This window comes from Rhinatrema bivittatum, chromosome 1 (assembly GCF_901001135.1).
Source record: "Rhinatrema bivittatum chromosome 1, aRhiBiv1.1, whole genome shotgun sequence".
Taxonomy (NCBI): Eukaryota; Metazoa; Chordata; class Amphibia; order Gymnophiona; family Rhinatrematidae; genus Rhinatrema; species Rhinatrema bivittatum.
This window is the reverse complement of record NC_042615.1, coordinates 782138442-782155803: the sequence shown is the minus strand read 5'-3', so window position 1 is coordinate 782155803 and position 17362 is coordinate 782138442. Positions and strand designations below refer to the sequence as shown.

Here is a 17362-nt window from a genome sequence, read left to right as displayed (position 1 = left end):
ACTTCCCTCTCTTTTCTCTGTGGGGCTGATGCTATTAAAATGCGCTGAAAGCGCGCGCTGAACACTCAGCGCCCGCTATCCTAATGCGCACCCAGGCACTTCTCCTGGGGGCGCCATGCGATATTTAAATTAGGGGGGTCGCCTAATAGCGCCCATAGCGCCTCCTTGACAACGGGAGCCCGCAAGTGGTCGGCTGTCTGCTGGTTTAGAAAACGGACGCAAAATTTATCGGCGTCCGTTTTCCTAATTGGCGCACAGCCAAGGGTTCAGGAAACGGACGCTTGTTAACTGAGCGTCTGTTTCCTGAACCCGACCACCAGCACTTTATTATTTTTTTTAATTTTTAAATTTTACATTTTTTAAAAAATATTGATCTACAGAACAGCAGTATTTTCTGCTTTTTTGTACAACTTTTGAGAGTGCTCAGCAAGTAACACCTGCTCTAGCATAAAAATGTGCATCTTAGCTGCATATTTTTTATTTTTTTGCATTGCGGGTGATTGGTTAATAACCTCATCAACATGCATTTGCATGTGATGAGCGCCATTAGTTTCGCCACGCATTGTATAGGCGCTAAAACCCTTATTGCATAAGGGGATTAGGTACTGCCTATACAACCCGCGACAAACTGCGGGTTGAACAGTGCTCCCGGCTGAGTGTGCTGTATTGCATCGGCCCCTTTGCGGTTTTTATGCTGGCTGGCAGTGGTTGTTAGGCTATAAACCTAGCATTCTTGAACATTACGGTGCTGCTGCACCACCTGCTGGTGGCTCTGTATACATTTTGCCAGCAGGAGACGATGTGCACAACCAAACTTCCACTGGGATGCATTTTAAATGTAGATAGGAAAAGGGATGGTTTTAGTGGTGAAAGCAATGGGTTGAGAACCTGGGAAATCAGGGTACAAATTCTGCTTCTCCTGTTGACATTCCATGTGACCTTGGACAAGTCACTTTGGGGAGAATTTTCAAAATGTTACACGTGTAAATAGTAACATACAGGCGTATGTGAAGCCTAAGCGCATAATCCATACTTTTAAAATGGGTCACATGCCCATACTGTATATCTGCCTTGGCGAGTAAAAGTACATGTGAAGATAGTGGGTGTGTTATGGGAAGTGAGTGTACCTGGGACACACTGGTCCATACTGGGAGGTGGGAGTGAGTGTTGGAGAATCGAACTTAAAAATAACAAATTTGTTTATGAATACTCATGGCACAATGGTTGAGGAGGGACAAAAAACAGAGGAGGAGAAGGAGGTACCCCTTACAGAGAGTATACAGGACTAAGGCACAGTTTTTCGATCTGTAGGGAGGAGCAAGTTGTGTGCAGGTTCAGACTCATCAAGGAAACCATACAATACCTATCCAGCAATTAGAGCAGGACCTGAACCCTTCCACCCACAGGGGCCGTGCCCTGCCAGTACAGGTCAAGGTCGGTACTGCCCTGGCAAATTTGGCCATCAGCACTTTCCAGACACCTCTAGGGGTCACGGCTGGAATAAGCCAGTCTTCTACCTCCATTTGTACTGAGCAGTTCCTAGCTGCATTTCTCAGGAAACACAGCATTCTATACTATATATATATATATATTTCCCTTAAGAAGAACATGCCATACTGGGTCAGACCAAGGTCCATCAAGCCCAGCATCCTGTTTCCAACAGTGGCCAATCCAGGCCATAAGAACCTGGCAAGTACCCAAAAATTAAGTCTATTCCATGTTACTGTTGCTAGTAATAGCAGTGGCTATTTTCTAAGTTCTAATTTTAATTTCTAATTTTATTTTATTTCTAAATTTATTTCTAAATTTTATTTTATTTTATTTCTAAATTTATTTCTAAATTTATTTTAATTTCTAATTTAATTTCTAATGTTCCATGTACTCCTGTTAGTTCTGTTACAACTTGTTATATTTATTACCATGTTATAATGTAAAATATTCTTGTTATATTTATTACCATGTTATAATGTAAAATATTCTTATATTCTTATATCTATTTAATACCATGTTATAATGTAAAATAGGGCTGTTACCACCCTATTCCTTTAGTTATCTGGAAACTGATGTGATATCTCGATCGAATGTCGGTATATAAAATAAATAAATAAATAAATAAATAAATAAGTCAACTTAATTAATAGCAGGTAATGGACTTCTCCTCCAAGAACTTATCCAATCCTTTTTTAAACACAGCTATACTAATTGCACTAACCACATCCTTTGGCAACAAATTCCAGAGTTTAATTGTGCATTGAGTAAAAAAGAACTTTCTCAGATTAGTTTTAATGTGACACATGCTAACTTCATGGAGTGCCCCCTAGTCTTTCTACTATCCGAAAGAGTAAATAACTGATTCACATCTACCCGTTCTAGACCTCTCATGATTTTAAACACCTCTATCATATCCCCCCTCAGCTGTCTCTTCTCCAAGCTGAAAAGTCCTAATCTCTTTAGTCTTTCCTCATAGGGGAGCTCTTCCATTCCCCTTATCATTTTGGAGCAGATAGCAATAACAGCAAATGACAACTCTTGCATCATGTTGCACTCATATCCCTGTTAGGGCATTAGGAGTTGACGAGGCCACCTACTACAACTATAAGGGCTTCCACTCTCTCAATATGCTGCAATACGAGATCATCATGGATGTCGTGGCCTGGTTTCCAGGATCGAGTCATAATGCCTACATCTTCTTGCAAATAGGCATTCAGAACCGATTCCAGGAAGGGCACAACATTGGGGGCTGACTTCTATGTAGGAATGCACTTATCACTACCCCTGCACAGAAATTAATCTCTTCTTTTGGTCTCCCTTATTTCTAGGTGTAGTGACAGCATAGACCCAGGAGGACTGCTCCTACCTTGACCAGTGAACTACCCTTCTATCCAACACTAAGGGATAGCTAACTCTGTCTTCTCCCCTACAGGTGATAGAGGATATCCATTCAAAACCTGGCTCATGATCCCGCTAGCTAACTCACTGACTGCTGCAGATATTTTATACAACAGGGTCTACTGGCAGATCAGGGCAGTCATTGAGAGAACCTTTGGCCTACTCAAAACACTGCCTGGACAGATATGGGGGATGCCTTCTCTAAAACCCCACTGAGGTATATGAGATATTTCTAGCAGTCTGCATGCAAACGCCTCCTTCCAAGGGACTAGAAGATAATCTGGATGAAGAGGAGTAGGAGGAGGCACATGATCTGAATCAGGAAGAAGTGCAGTATATTGCCAGTCTCAACAGCAAGCTGTACAGGAAAGAAACACTGGCACAAAGACTTTTTAGAAGGTGAGGATGCATTTATTTACATGAGTGATAGATGTGCAGAAAAATACATACAGGCCGATACAGTACAGTGCGCTCCAGCGGAGCACACTGTTAACCCGCGATTGGATGCACGTTTTCGACGCGCTAGCTTTACCCCTTATTCAGTAAGGGGTAATAGTGCGTCGAAAATGCGCATCCAACCCCCCCCGAATCTAATAGCGCCCGCAACATGCAAATGCATGTTGATGGTCCTATTAGGTATTCCCACGCGATTCAGAAAGCAAAATGTGCAGCCAAGCCGCACATTTTACTTTCAGAAATTAGCGCCTACCCAAAGGTAGGCATTAATTTCTCCCAGCACCAGGAAAGTGCACAGAAAAGCAGTAAAAATTTCTTTTCTGTGCACCCTCCGACTTAATATCATGGCGATATTAAGTCGGAGGTCCCGAAAGTTAAAAAAAAGTTAAAAAAAAAAAAAGGAAATCGGCCCTGGGGTTGAAAACCGGACGCTCAATTTTGCCGGCGTCCGGTTTCCGAACCCGTGGCTGTCAGCGGGTTTGAGAACCGATGCCGGCAAAATTTATTGGCTGTCAAACCCACTGACAGCCGCCGCTCCTGTCCAAAAAGAGGCGCAAGGGACGCGCTAGTGTCCCTAGCACCTCTTTTTGCCGCGGGCCCTCATTTGAATACAGAATTGCACGCACAAAGTTGCTGACCTGGAGTGCCCCTGTGCTTTAGATCTAGCATGGCCATTTTACAAAATGGCGCTTGCCGGCTGACAGCATTGGAAAATGACCAGGGTGGCCCCTCGGGGGGGGGGGGGGGGGGGGGGTAGACAAGTGAGGGATCTAGGGGGGGGGGATATTTTTTTAAAAAGGGGAGCGGTTTGGGATGGGGCCTTCATCACACCTGGACTATGTAAAAAATGTACTTTTGGGAGAGTTTAGCCTTCTCAAGGGGCAGTGGGGGTTGGGGCCAGGTATCTCAATAGGCCTTCTGGGGGATTTGCAACACTTGATGGGGCCAATACTTTCGGCAGAGCAGTCCCTTTAAAGCATGGTAGCCCCAAAGGTTAAGGCCAACACTGTGCAGTTTTTGTGGGTATCTAGTAATCCGGAGCATTTTTTCCCTACGTTATTTTACCACTGGAGAAAATACCGTGACGTTAACGAAAATGTGGTACCGAATACTGCAGCTTAGGAAACTCTGAATTCTAAAAAAGCTGTGTAAGCCAACTTGAGCATTGGAAAGGCAGTCAAGAACTCCACATTTTCATTATTATGATGTTATTGTTTAAAAAATGCTTGCATGAAGCAGATTAGTAAGAACACAAACAATGCTGTTTTATTAAAAGACATTTCAAAGAGTACTGCCAGTTTTAGAAAAAAGGTGCATGATAGTCAAAATCTGGCAAGTTCACTCTTCGATGTCACGCATGGCTCATTCTATCAGCCCTTCCAAAGAAGACCTCTTCCTTTGTTCTGTTCTTTATGAAACATAATGTGTACTTATAGTGTTAACAAGCACCTTTATAACTGAGCTTTGAATGCCTTTTATAGACCACATCTGGACAGTGTATGCCGCATAATTATTATCTCCCACGACTTGTTCTTTGATGCTGGCCCCTGAACTTATGTGGTTTCCTTGTGTGCTTTGTTTCAGTCTTGTTAAGCCCTATCAACCTCTTGATTATTTACAACCAAGTTTCCTGTTAAAAATAACAACAAATATACCTAACATAGACAACAAATCTTTATCTGTCTGTAATATTTGCTTCTTTGGGCAATATGAAGAAAAATAATATTTTTAAAGAAGATACTGTTTTCTCTTCCAACTCTGTCCTGTCCGCCTGAAAACATATTCAGCATTTTTTTTTTTTTAGGGCAGCCTGTAAAAAGACAGCCTCTCTTGAAGTTCAGACTTTAATTAGACTCCAGAGCATTTTTCTAAATTACACAGCATAGCCCCAAGAGACAAGAGGAATCTGGAGGAGCAGAGGAAGGGAGGGGGGCACTGGAGCGCAGAGAGGGTGGGTAGGGTGGATACAGCAAGGACGTTATATCACATCACAGGCAAAACAACCAGACAAGGGGTATTTAAATCGCCCAGACTTGCATCTAACAAGTCAGTGTGCTGAAGAATTATGACAGAGTATCATTATGTAAAACATACCATTTACTTAGCGCAAATACCTGAAGAGGGTAGACTTTTTCGGTTAAACAAACAGAAATTGGAAAAACCCGAAACCTTTTTTTTTTTTTGATACACACCCTTCCATTCCTTTCTAATTAAACACTTCAGCTATTGATTTCCTGCTAAGCAGTTCATTCAGTTAGATTACATTCTTTAAAACCTTAATTACAAAGCTGCAGAAATAGTACAGTTTTCAAGTCCCTGTTCAGGCTTTTTTTCACTTAACTCTACTAATTTAAAAAGACGAATTTAAATGATGATACCACATTTTTTTTTTTTATTAAGTGAAAAATAAATGTATTGACTTCTGATGACAGCACCTGAATCAAGTCACCCAGGTTGGTCACAAGACCGCTGCCTGCCGCTTTGGAGAAGCTTCACCTAAGCAGTAAACCATTTGAGAACGTTTTATGCCACCTGGTGGCATAAACGAAAGTTGTGACTAAGGGTACAAGTTCCTTCAGAACAGTTAAGAGGAATCGTTGAATGGACACTTCTAGAACAGGTGAGGAAGACAGACGATGACTCCGCTCAGACACTATCTTTGGAGAACAATAATTAAAGGGGATTCATTTTTTTTCTCCTAAGGCGAGCCTTCTGGATAATCTCATATTTGGAAATTGTCTGCGTCAGAATGACAACGGGAACAAAAGTAGGAAGATATTGCGTCACTCCAGAATGTCATCTGAAGAAGGGACATATGAGGTGTCTTAAAACTGATGTGCCACATCTTTGGCTAATTCTTACATTAGTCCAACAATAGGAATTATAACCAATAAAGAATACATTTGTGAAGGGTTATCTGATAAGTAAACACCAAAAGTGTACAGAAAAATATAGAGACATGGTCTAGTCCTTTTTAAACCAAAAGGAAAACCGAGACAGCATCAGAAAATAAACTCATAAAAAAATTGTTCTTTAGTAAATGGGAGATGTGTTTTAATTTCCATTTAATCTCCAATTAATCCATTTAATCTCCAAAATAATTTAATTTAATCTCCAGTTAGAAATTGTTTAACCTATCCTTTTTTTCTAACAGCCTAGTTCCACATTCCCTGTTATAATGTAACTTTTGCTTTCATTGTTAACTGGTTTACCCCCCTAGTTTATTGTAAACCGGTACGATAAGACCTGGTCTTGAGCATCGGTATATTAAAAGAATTTAAATAAAATAAATAATAAATAAATAAATAAATTTAATTAACAATTTTCTTAACCAACTGTACTGTTGCTGCCTAAGGTGCTGTACATTCAAAATCAATCAGTGAGATCTAAAATCAATACACAAAACATGAAAGGGTAAAAGAACCCACCATGAAAAGCAACTTTGCTTATCGTAAACGGGGTTCTTTATAGACAGCAGGCTGAATTAGCCATGATACATGAGCAATGTTATCCGATGGTGCCAAAAGGGCCCTTATCTTCTAGATCAGCGATTCTCAACCGGTGTGTCGCGACACATCTGGGTGTCGCCAAGCAGCAGCAGGTGTGTCGCGTGCTACCGTTCTCCTGCTGCTCTTCCCCCCTCTTCCCTCACTGAGCGAGAGGCAGGCTATCTTCCACTGCGGCCATTGCCGCACGGGCTATCAGCACATTTACGCCCAGATGGGAACAGCAGCAGTGTTAGTGAAGGCTGGCAACTGCGGCTGGGCCTTTTCTTCTTCCTGCACCTGCCCCCTCCCGGCCCAGAACAGGAAGTGATGCGCAGTGGGGTGCGCGGGAAGAAGAAAGAGCCATGCTGCATGAAAAAGTAGCGGCGGCAGCATCAGCCGCGAGCAGTAGCGTGGGCCTGAAGCAAAATCAGAAGCAGCCAGAAATCGGCACAGGAGACAGCAGAATTAGCCTCCTGTGGCTGATGGGATTTTTCTTTCTTGGCCTGCAGGGGCTAGAGGAGGAGGCTGCTGCAGCTACCATTTGTGCAGGGAGGGGGGGCAGGAAATGAGAGAGAGAGACAGCCAGCCTGTTTGTAAGTGAGAGAATGTATGTGTGATTGAGAGTGTGCATGTGTAACTGACTGAGCGCCTGTGTGTAAGTGAGAGCATTTGAGATCATCTATGTAAAGTGTGTGAGAGAGAGCACATGTGTGATTGAGAGAAACTGGTCAGAGAGGTGATGTGTGTGTGTGTGTGTGTGTATATGGGAGAGACAATGGAAGTGACTGGTCAGGGAGATGACTGGAGTGGGTGTGTGTTGTGAGAGAGACAGAGAGATTGGTTGTGTGTCCTAAGAAGAGGATTCATGAGTATAGAGCTTCAGCCACTACTGCTTCTGGGTGTGTGCTACAGGCCTGCATGGAAGAGAGTAGGAGAGCTGCTAGAGGGGGTTAGTAAAGGTGGCTTTTTAAGTTTATTTTTCTTGATTGACTGCCATTTTAATTACTGAATATTGTGTGATGTGTCTGCTGTTTTGAAATATTTTATTGATGTTTGGAGAATTTTAAATAATTTTTATGAATTTTTAATTGTTGGATATTATTCTGTTCATAGTTGTTGTGAAACATTTATTCTGCTTATTAGTATAGTTATACAATTATTTCTGTGTTGGGATCTATAGCTGCTTGGCTAGTTCTGTTTTCCTAATAGGAGGTGTATTGGTGTTTAGGGCCTGATTAAATATTTGTAGTGTTGCCTTTTCATAGGTAGGGTTGTTACTGTTTGAGTGCATTCCATAATACAGGTGTAACTGTGTGCGGATTAATTTATGTGCATTACTACAGATCCTGGGAGTATGTTAGGTCGGTTCTGTGTATGTGACCGAGGGAGGTTATTTTACTAGCATGTAAGTGTTGTATTAGTCTTATTTGTTGTATTTCTCAAGAGGACATGCATTGGTGATAAACTGCTGTCTTTTCATAGGGCTATTGAGCCTAGTAGTAGGAGTTTGTGTTGCTGTTACTGAGATGACACTAGAACCAGAATATCTTTTTTGTAAGGTGAGTTGTATGGGGAATGTCATAATTCTGCTTTACAAACATAATTGTGGGTTCAGGGGGGTTTCTTGTGGATTGCAAACTATACTTTATATTTAGCCCTATGATGGTCATGTGTTCAGTGTGTCACGCATGTGAGAACTATCTGTCAGGTGTGTCCTGACAGAAAAAAGTTTGAGAACCACTATTCTACATTATAGAGCTTTTGCTCTATGGAGCATGTGCAGGAATTCCTGTGCTGGTGCTGCCTTGTGAGCACTGATTGGAGAGCTGAGCTTTAGCTCAGTAGTTGATGTTCAAGGAGGAGAGTGGGTATTAAGTGTGGCTAATTCATTCTACTATCTACAGAGAACCCTGTTTATGGTAATCAAACATGCTTTCTCCATTGCTAAACAGGACTGAATTAGGTATGACATGTGGGGAGTCCAAAACCTAGGGTTGCAATGGAAGTGATACTAAAAAAAGCAACCTGGACCATACCATGAGAATGGACTCTACTATGTGAACAGGATGTGCAACCAAAACTGTGTATCCAAATTTGCTTTCACTTTTTGATAGATTGTCCAGACAGTAATGGGATATGTAATTGTATGAACTGATGACTAAGTTGCAGCTCTGCTGGTATCTTCGATAAGCATGGCTCTGAAATGAGCCACTGATGTCGCCATGCTTCTCACCTGATCAGCCTTGATAGAGTTTGTGATCTGGAGGACAGCCAGAATGTTGCAATGAGAGATTCAGTCTGTTAGCCAGTTGGGCAAGGTGAGCTTGGCAATTGCTATGCCTAGCCTATTAAGATCATAAAATTTAAATGGTTACAAAGCCTGATGAGAATTCCTTTTTGATAGTAATCCAATGTCTTTTTTCAGTTCAATGAATGAAGGGCCTTTTCACTTTCATGTGCATACCATCTTGGAAAGAATGTGGGTAACATGAAGGCTTAATTTATATGAAAAGCTGAGATCGCATTTAGAAGAAACTTGGAGTGAGTGTGGAGCACCACTTTACTGTGGAAAAATAACATGTAGGTGAGTAATGATCTAATGCCTGAAGCTCACTGACTCTTCTAGTTGATGTAATAGCAACTAGGACTAGTACATTCCATGAGAGGAACTTCAATGAAGTCAAGTACAATTGTTCGTAAGGAGGCTTCATGAGCTGTGCCAATACCACACTGAGGTAACATGGCACTGGAGGTTTGACTATCGGGGGCCTTGTTTCATGAACTTTCATACTAAGGGATGAATAGATATTGATTTTCCATCCACTTGGAAATGGTAAGCAGCTATGGCTCTCAGGTGTACTTTGACCGATGACGTACTGAAACTCAAAGCGGAGAAGGAGAATAAGTACTGTAGCAACTCCCTTGGCTCACAGCTGAACAGGTCCAGGGTTTTTTTCTTGACACTAGGAAGAAAACCTTTTCATTTGAATTTGTAAGCTCTTCTGGTTGAAGGTTTTAAGGTGGAAACCAAAACGTCCTCAACTTTCTTATTTAGTGACAGTGAGTTGAAAGGGGAAAAGTTTGGATGATACAGGCAACTTGTCTTCTTGAGTTAATAGCATTGGATTGGATCCCAGAGGGATAGGAGGACTGACTGTCACTCAGACAAGGTATGAGAACCACACTTGTCTGGGCCATGCTGGTGTAATGAGTATTGAGTGGACCCAATTCTTGAGCGCTATTCATAATGCTTACTGGAAGTGGCAGAAAAGCGTTTGCAGTAGCTCTGCATCCCCTCTGAGCAGAAAAAACATCTGTACCAGATCTCAAACTTGCTTTTCAGATGGAGCAGAACGTTCCACTTTCTTGTTTGTTTCTGATGCAAACAAATCAATCGACAGGTGCTCCCAAAGACTGAATGACCTGTCTGCCACTGCTTGATGCAGAGACCACTCATGAGAGTGGATCCACCAATGTGTTGGAGATCCTGAAAAGTAGGCCGCTTGAAGGGAGGCCTTGTGGCTGCAAACCCATTCCAAAATTCTCAGGGTCTCTTGGCAGAAGGTTCACAACTCTGTGCCTCCTTGCTACTTGACTGTCAGTTTAGATTAGAGTTCTCTTTCCTTAAAGGAGATGTGCAAAAGCTATTAAGGCATGTCTGATCACTTGAAGTTCCAGAAAATAGATTTGAAACAGTCGTTCTGCTGACGACCAAGTTCCCTGGATTCAGAAAAGACTGGTGTGTGCATCCCATTCCCTGGTGGATGCACCTGTTGCCAGTGTTACCTGATTTAGTTTTATTTTACATTTTATATTCTGCTTTTTGGCTCTTCAAAGAGGATTGCATTCAGGTATTGTAGGTATTTCCCTATTCCCAGAGGGCTTACAAGCTAACCCCTAGCTCATCAAAATGCATTGATAACGCCCGCGTTAAGAAAAGGGGTATTATTTCATTGAAATTTTAGAATTACCGCACCATGTGGTAAAGTTACCACTTCGCATCGGTAGTATCGCATGATTGCGGTTAAACTTAGCGCCCCCTGCGATAATCCCTTATTCTTCACATCTTGCGCTAAGGAAAGAAAGAGAGAGAGAGACTGAGACTATCTACAAGGCCCTCATAGTAGTGAAGTATTTATATCTCTATAGGAGGGTCATCTAATAGGTCGAGGTGAGGTGTTGGTGGTGGTTTAGGGTTAGAGAACATAGTACAAATTTCATCTTTGTGAGACTTTCCTCACTCCAAATGATGTCAAATCTTCACTAAGGTGTACTGTGCTGTTTTTGTACATCTCACTCTACATGTGAAACTGGCCTCTAAACCCTAAACCACCACCAACACCCCACCTCAACCTATTAGATGGCCCTCCTATACAGATATAAATAGGTGTACACAGTAAGGCCCTCCCCAGAGGTGCTCTCTCTTTCTCTCTCTCTAATTGCATTATGGCCATTTTGGGCATATCACACAGCCTAACGCCAGGAAAAAAGCTGTAGTTATTTCCGGCATTAAAACCATGCGATATTGCCCCTCATTTTACTAAATCCTGCCCAAACTCCTCCCTGATCCCACTCCTCCAAAAAATTTGCATTTGCACCGAGCGTTATTGTTCATAATGCGTGCATTAAGGCCATAATGCATTTTGATGAATGACCCTAAAGTTTGTACCTGAGGCAATGCAGGGTAAAGTGACTTGCTCAAAGTCACAAAGAGCAATAATGAGACTTGAACCCTGGTCTTCCCGGATCGTAGCCCGCTGTTCTAACCACTAGCCGAAGGGGAGCTCTCCGCTTTAGGACATCTGGGTCTAGCTTCCAGTGGAATGACTCCTTCATTTCTGCCATGACCCCTGCCAGAGATGATAACGGCTGGAGTAACTGGTCCCACTGAGTATGGAGGCCCTATTGAAGAATGTGAAGGCAGGTAAATGGAACTATATGAACTCACTGTAGCCATGTGACTGAGAGAGACCAACACTTCCCTGGCTGGAATTTGGTCCTTCTGTATCAGCCATTGGACCAAGGATCTGAGCCAGCATGCTTACTCTGCTGGGAGAAAGGCTCTTTCCTGTAGAAAGTCTACCCATTCTCCTAGACAACTGATTCTTTGGGTTGGGACAAGGCTTGATTTTTCGAAATTCCTTATGAATCCCAGTGACTAAAGAAGATGGATTGTCTTCTGCAGCGAGTGCAACACCCCTGCTTGGGAAGATACAGTCACTAGCCAGTTATCCAGGTAGGGAAATACTCAGATGCCCTGATGACAAGTAAGTGCTGCTACCATCGCAAGACATTTGGTGAAGACCCTCAGAACCACTGAGAGACTGAAAGGGAGCATCTTGTATTGGTAGTGAAAGGAATCCACTACAAAACAAAGGTTTTGCCAATGGGAGGGATGGATGGGCATATGCATCTTTCAAATCCAGAGCACACACAAAATCTCCTGCTTGAATGAAAGGTAGGATGGTGTGGAGGGAGTTCATCTTGAACTTCTCCTCCAACAGGCTCCTGTTCAGACTTTGTAAATCCAGGATAAGCCTAAATTCCCACCCTCCCCACCACTGATTTTTTGAGGATAAAGAAATAGTGGGAGTAGAACCCTTTGCTATGTTGGCTGGGAGGAACAGGTTCTATTGCCCGCTGGATGAGAGGTGATTCCACCTCCAAATGAAACTGAGTCAAGTGGATTAGAGGTTGAACCATGAGGTTGCATTGAAAGGTGAGAGATGAGGTGAAAAACGATAACCAGACTCCAAAATCTTGAGGAACCAACAGTCCTTGGTGATCTTCTATCACTCCTCCAGGTGGAGATGGATTTTTCTGTCCACTGAAGTGGTTTGAGGTCACAGTCTAGGTTGGTCAAAAACTAGGTCCAAGCTTGGGCTGGCCCAGCTGTGGCATTTTTGGCTGTCTCTCATGTTGACATCTGTGAGCCAGAAGCTGTTGCTGTGGGAGAGTAGGTGGAGCCTGATAATGCTGGAATTAGTGGAAAGGGCATTTGAAGTAACAGCATATAAAAGCAAAGTAAGTGTGCTTTAATGAAGATGATTTTTCATTGCTCATTGAGAGAGACTGGACAGCAACATCTTGCTCTTTGATTTGGGTGACCATTTCCTTGACTTTGTCTCTGAAGAGGTGTTTCCCCGAACAAAGCATATCCACCAACTTGTCATATACATCTTTCCAGAAACTGATGGTCCTTAACAGTGCCATCTGGTGTGCTCCAATAGCTGCTGCTCATGATCTGACTGTGGCGTGAATGAAGTAGATGACGTTCGCACTCTTCTACCTCTTGAAGAGCCTGCGGAATACACAGACTGTTCTCCTCCCCTGAGCTGAGCATTGGCTTCAGCTTCTTATTACAATCATACAAGTACTGCACCATATACAATTGGTGGGCCACAATGCAGGCATTAAACATCAAGCTGTGGAAAACATTTTTCCCCCAAAGTTGTCCAACAGCCTAAGATTCTTGCCTGCTGGGGCATTAGAGAATTATTATCTTTGTTGATCTCTAGTGCTGATCCTACAACAACCAGTTGGTACGGTAGCTGCACTTCCTTAAATCCTGGTGCTTGCTGAAGGTTGAATTTAAGGTCTAGCTTTCTGATTGCTGAGGGATAGGATGTCAGATTTTCCTGCATTTTTCTTTGTAAATCCCACAGGATTGAGTACACCAGGGTTACTGCAGATTTGGCTGGAGTCTCCAAGATCTGTAGGAGACTAAAGATTTCAACGTGGAGGTCTTTGTCCTTATGCACACTGACTCTCAAAGGCCTTTCTTAACATCCAGAAATTTGGAATAGGAGAGGTCTTCTGGCTGTGAAGATTGCTTTGGAGGATCAGGTAAGGGATTAGAGGAAGTTCCCTGTCAATCCTTCTGATTAAAGGGGTAAGGTACACTGACCCTCGACTCCAGTGATTACATTGGCGATTGAGGCAGGGATCTCAGTCATCTTGGAAGGAAATATTCCTGAACTTGTCCTCTGACTGGATGGACTCTACAACGAGACTGGTGGAGATTAGATTCCACTTTTTGGATCTCTGATGGGACATCCCTTGGCATGGAGGCTAGAGGAACTTCTGCTTGAGGGAACAAATCTGACACCCTGGAAAGGAAAGATTTAAATGTGCCCTTCTTGTCCCTAGCTGCCAGGAAGGCAAAGAAAGCCTTCTCAAACTCTGCCACCTGGACTATGGACTGTCATGCCCTTTGACCAGGAGTTGGAGAAGTTTTATCTTCCGAAACCAATATAGGCTCATCCTCAGCAAGGCTCCATCTGGACCCCAGGAAGTGGCCACGTCCTGAAGCAATTAAGCTGTAGGAACATGGAAACCAGTGGCACCATGGAATAAATTGGGTCTGGTGTCTCCAGACGAAGACCTTGTTCCAAAAGCCTTGATGAACATACTGGCAAATGGGAGGAGATAAGTGAAGTGAATCTCTCTAAGGGCCTCCTGCCCTCTTTGTGTATGTTGATGAAGCCAGGGACTGAAGCACCGAAGTGAAGAAAAGCTGGGAGGGTTGCACTGAAGTGTGTCTCTTCCATAGTGTCAAAAGTTTGCACGCTGAAGCCCAGAGCTTCAGGGCTTGGTGTGTGGAGGATTCTGAGGCTTGAGTATTGACAGTGCCAAGGGCTGATGTGCCATTAGTGCCGGATGCTTCATCAGTACCAAGCTGAATTGTGTCGATGGCACCGCGTCCAAAACGCGGGTCCAATCGCATGTTATGCGGTGAGCTAGCCCGAGCGCACTATATTGAATTGGCCTGTAAGTGTGGGTAAAGCTGTACGTTCAGCTGAACCAGCTTCATTGCATCGGCCAGTACCATCTGGGCACTTGTTTTCCTGAGCACCTGAGAACTGCTGTGCTTGAGCGGTTATTTCCAGCTTCTGCATCTCAGAAGTCTAAAACAAAAACAAAAAAGGAGAGGCAAAACCAACACAGTACAAACAGCAAAAGAAGGGAGAGGTGGAAAAGAGAGGAGGTGAATGAGTGGGTATCTAAGGTATCCAAACCACCCGAACGGGAAAAGCTATTCTTCTTCTTTTTTTTAATCCAAAAGTGACATTTTGCACACTTCATGGCTTGGTGCGCACCAAAGGAGTTCCTGTTCCCTGCCCTGTGGTGCTCCACCACCCCACCATAGAGCAAATAACAAGCCTGCAGAAACTCAGAGGTGGAGGTTTATAGAGCAGCAGGGTGCCTGCGGTAACATGGCTAACTGTGGCTTAGGAAAGCAGCCAAGAGGAATAAGGAGGCAGATTCTGGCTGTTCCTTACGTGCAGTTTATTTACAGTGAGAAAACCAAAATCAAACAAACAGTGCAGCTCACCTAAAGCTCAGGTAAGACACAGTCCTTAACCGTGGCAGGTCTTAGCGTAGGGTGGGTCTCTCCCTGCTCCCTGTTTAACCTTTCCGGGTCCTGAGTTCTTAAACTCTAGTGAGGGGCTCCTCCCTTCATCCAAGATAAGCCTGTGGGTCTGGACCGGGCGAGACAGCTGTGCCCGGTCCTTTAAAGTAGTCTGAGGGATTTTTCTGTAGCCTCCCTCACAGTCTCCAGCACCTGCTCCTCGCCCTCTCCCACCTTCGTTAACTTTAGGAGTCTAAGGACTTCCGATCTTTGGGAGAGAAAAAAAAGATCTAAAAAAAAAAATCTATTTTTATCTGCCTCCCCCCCCCCCCCCAGGTCTTCACACGTCGCTGTGGCCTCATTGCGTCACACTGCCCACCCCCACATGTAGAGGGGATGTACTGATGTATGGGGGGGGCTATGCAGCTACACAGTTTATCTACTGCCTAATAGTAGAAAAGGCCCGCACTGATGGTGAGAACCATTCAGGGAACGAGGCCATATTTTCTGGCCAGCTACTTGGGATGGACCGGTGGGGGGGGAAACAGCAGCATGGCTGAATGTTATGGGTGAGGAGCTGCAGCGCAAAAGGGGACCAAGTGGGAGAGCGCAATGGCAGAAGAGGACAGCACTTTGAAATCCTCAGCTCAGTGTGCAGCGGTGGTGGTCAAAAAAAAGCAAGCAGAATGCTAGAAACTGAAAAGAAATGGAGCGTAAAACAGAAATGATCAATACGCCTCTATGGTGCAATTCTGGTTTCCTCATCTCAAACAAGACATAGAGGAAATGGAAAAGGCACAGAAAAGGGCAATGAAAATGATAAAGGGGATGGAAGAAAGGCTAAGCAGGTTAGGGCTCTTCAGCCTGGAAAAGACACAACAGAGGGGATATGACCGAGGTTTATAAAATCACGAGAAGGGTGAATTTAATTAAAAAGGAACTGTATTTACCCTTTCAAAGAATACTAAAGCAGGTGGACGCTTCCTGAAACTAACAGCCAGCAGTTTTAAAACGAATCTTAGCATTTTTTTTTTCACTCAGCACTCAATCAAGCTGCAGAAATCTGTTGCCAGAGGATGTGCTCAAGGTGACTAGCGCAGCGGGGTTTCAGTTCCTAGAGGAAAGGTCCATGAGCAGATATCAGTCAGGGGACTAGAAAGGCCTTTGCTTATCCCTGAGAGTGAGATACAAGAAACAGGTCTGCTTTTTTGGGATTTTCCAGGTACTTGGGATCCGGACTGGCCACTGTGGGGAAACAGGACACTGGGCTCGACAGACCATGGTCTGAGCCAGCATGGCACTTCTTACGCTCTTAACTCGTGTGGGTAGATTTGGCGGGATAATTTTCAAAGTGGACTTACCAGTGTAAGCTTGCTTTGAAAACTGGTGTAACCTATGCGCACACATTTTCTGGCTCTAAATCAGGCGCGATGTTACAGAACTATCTCCATAGTAACAACTACTCATTATTGCCAGTAATTTTATTATAAACATGCTCATTTATTTACATGCAGACGTACCTCATTCCTTCCCCACTCTGTTAGCTCTTCTCATATTTATGTTGCATCACATTTTCTGTTCTGAATTACTATTACCCATTTCTTTCTCCACTGGGATGGGGGGTGCAGGTGGGGATTCATGCAAATTGTGTTAATCCCATTTTAAGATGAATGAGTTGCTTCACATGCGGATGCAGCTCATTAACATCTTGATTGTTTTAGTACATGCTAACGCCGCACGAACGTTTAATGAGGACTAAGGCACAAGTGCATTCAGGCTAACGGGTTAATATGCATTTAGGGGTAGATTTTCAGACCGCGCGAATAGGCGTACTTTTGCTGGCGCATCAGGCACAAGCAAAAGTACGCGGGATTTTAGTAGATACGCGCGTAGCCGCGCGTATCCGCTAAAATCCTGGATCGGCGCGCGCAAGGCTATCGATTCTGTATAGCCGGCGTGCGCCGAGCTGCGCAGCCTACCCCCGTTCCCTCCGAGGCCGCTCCGAAATCGGAGCGGCCTCGGAGGGAATCCTCTAATGCCCTCCCCTCACCTTCCCCTCCCTTCCTCTACCTAACCCCCTCCTTACCTTTGTCGGGGGATTTACGCCTCCTGGAGGGAGGCGTAAATCCCCGCGCGCCAGCGGGCCGCTAGCGCGCCGGGACGCAACCTGGGGGCG

At 43.9% G+C, this 17362-nt stretch overlaps 1 protein-coding gene across 2 annotated transcripts in view; it reads right to left on the bottom strand.

Moving 5' to 3' along the window:
* CTIF (cap binding complex dependent translation initiation factor) overlaps positions 1 to 17362 on the bottom strand; it is a 620589-nt gene that overhangs the window by 63717 nt on the left and 539510 nt on the right. The window lies entirely within an intron of this gene.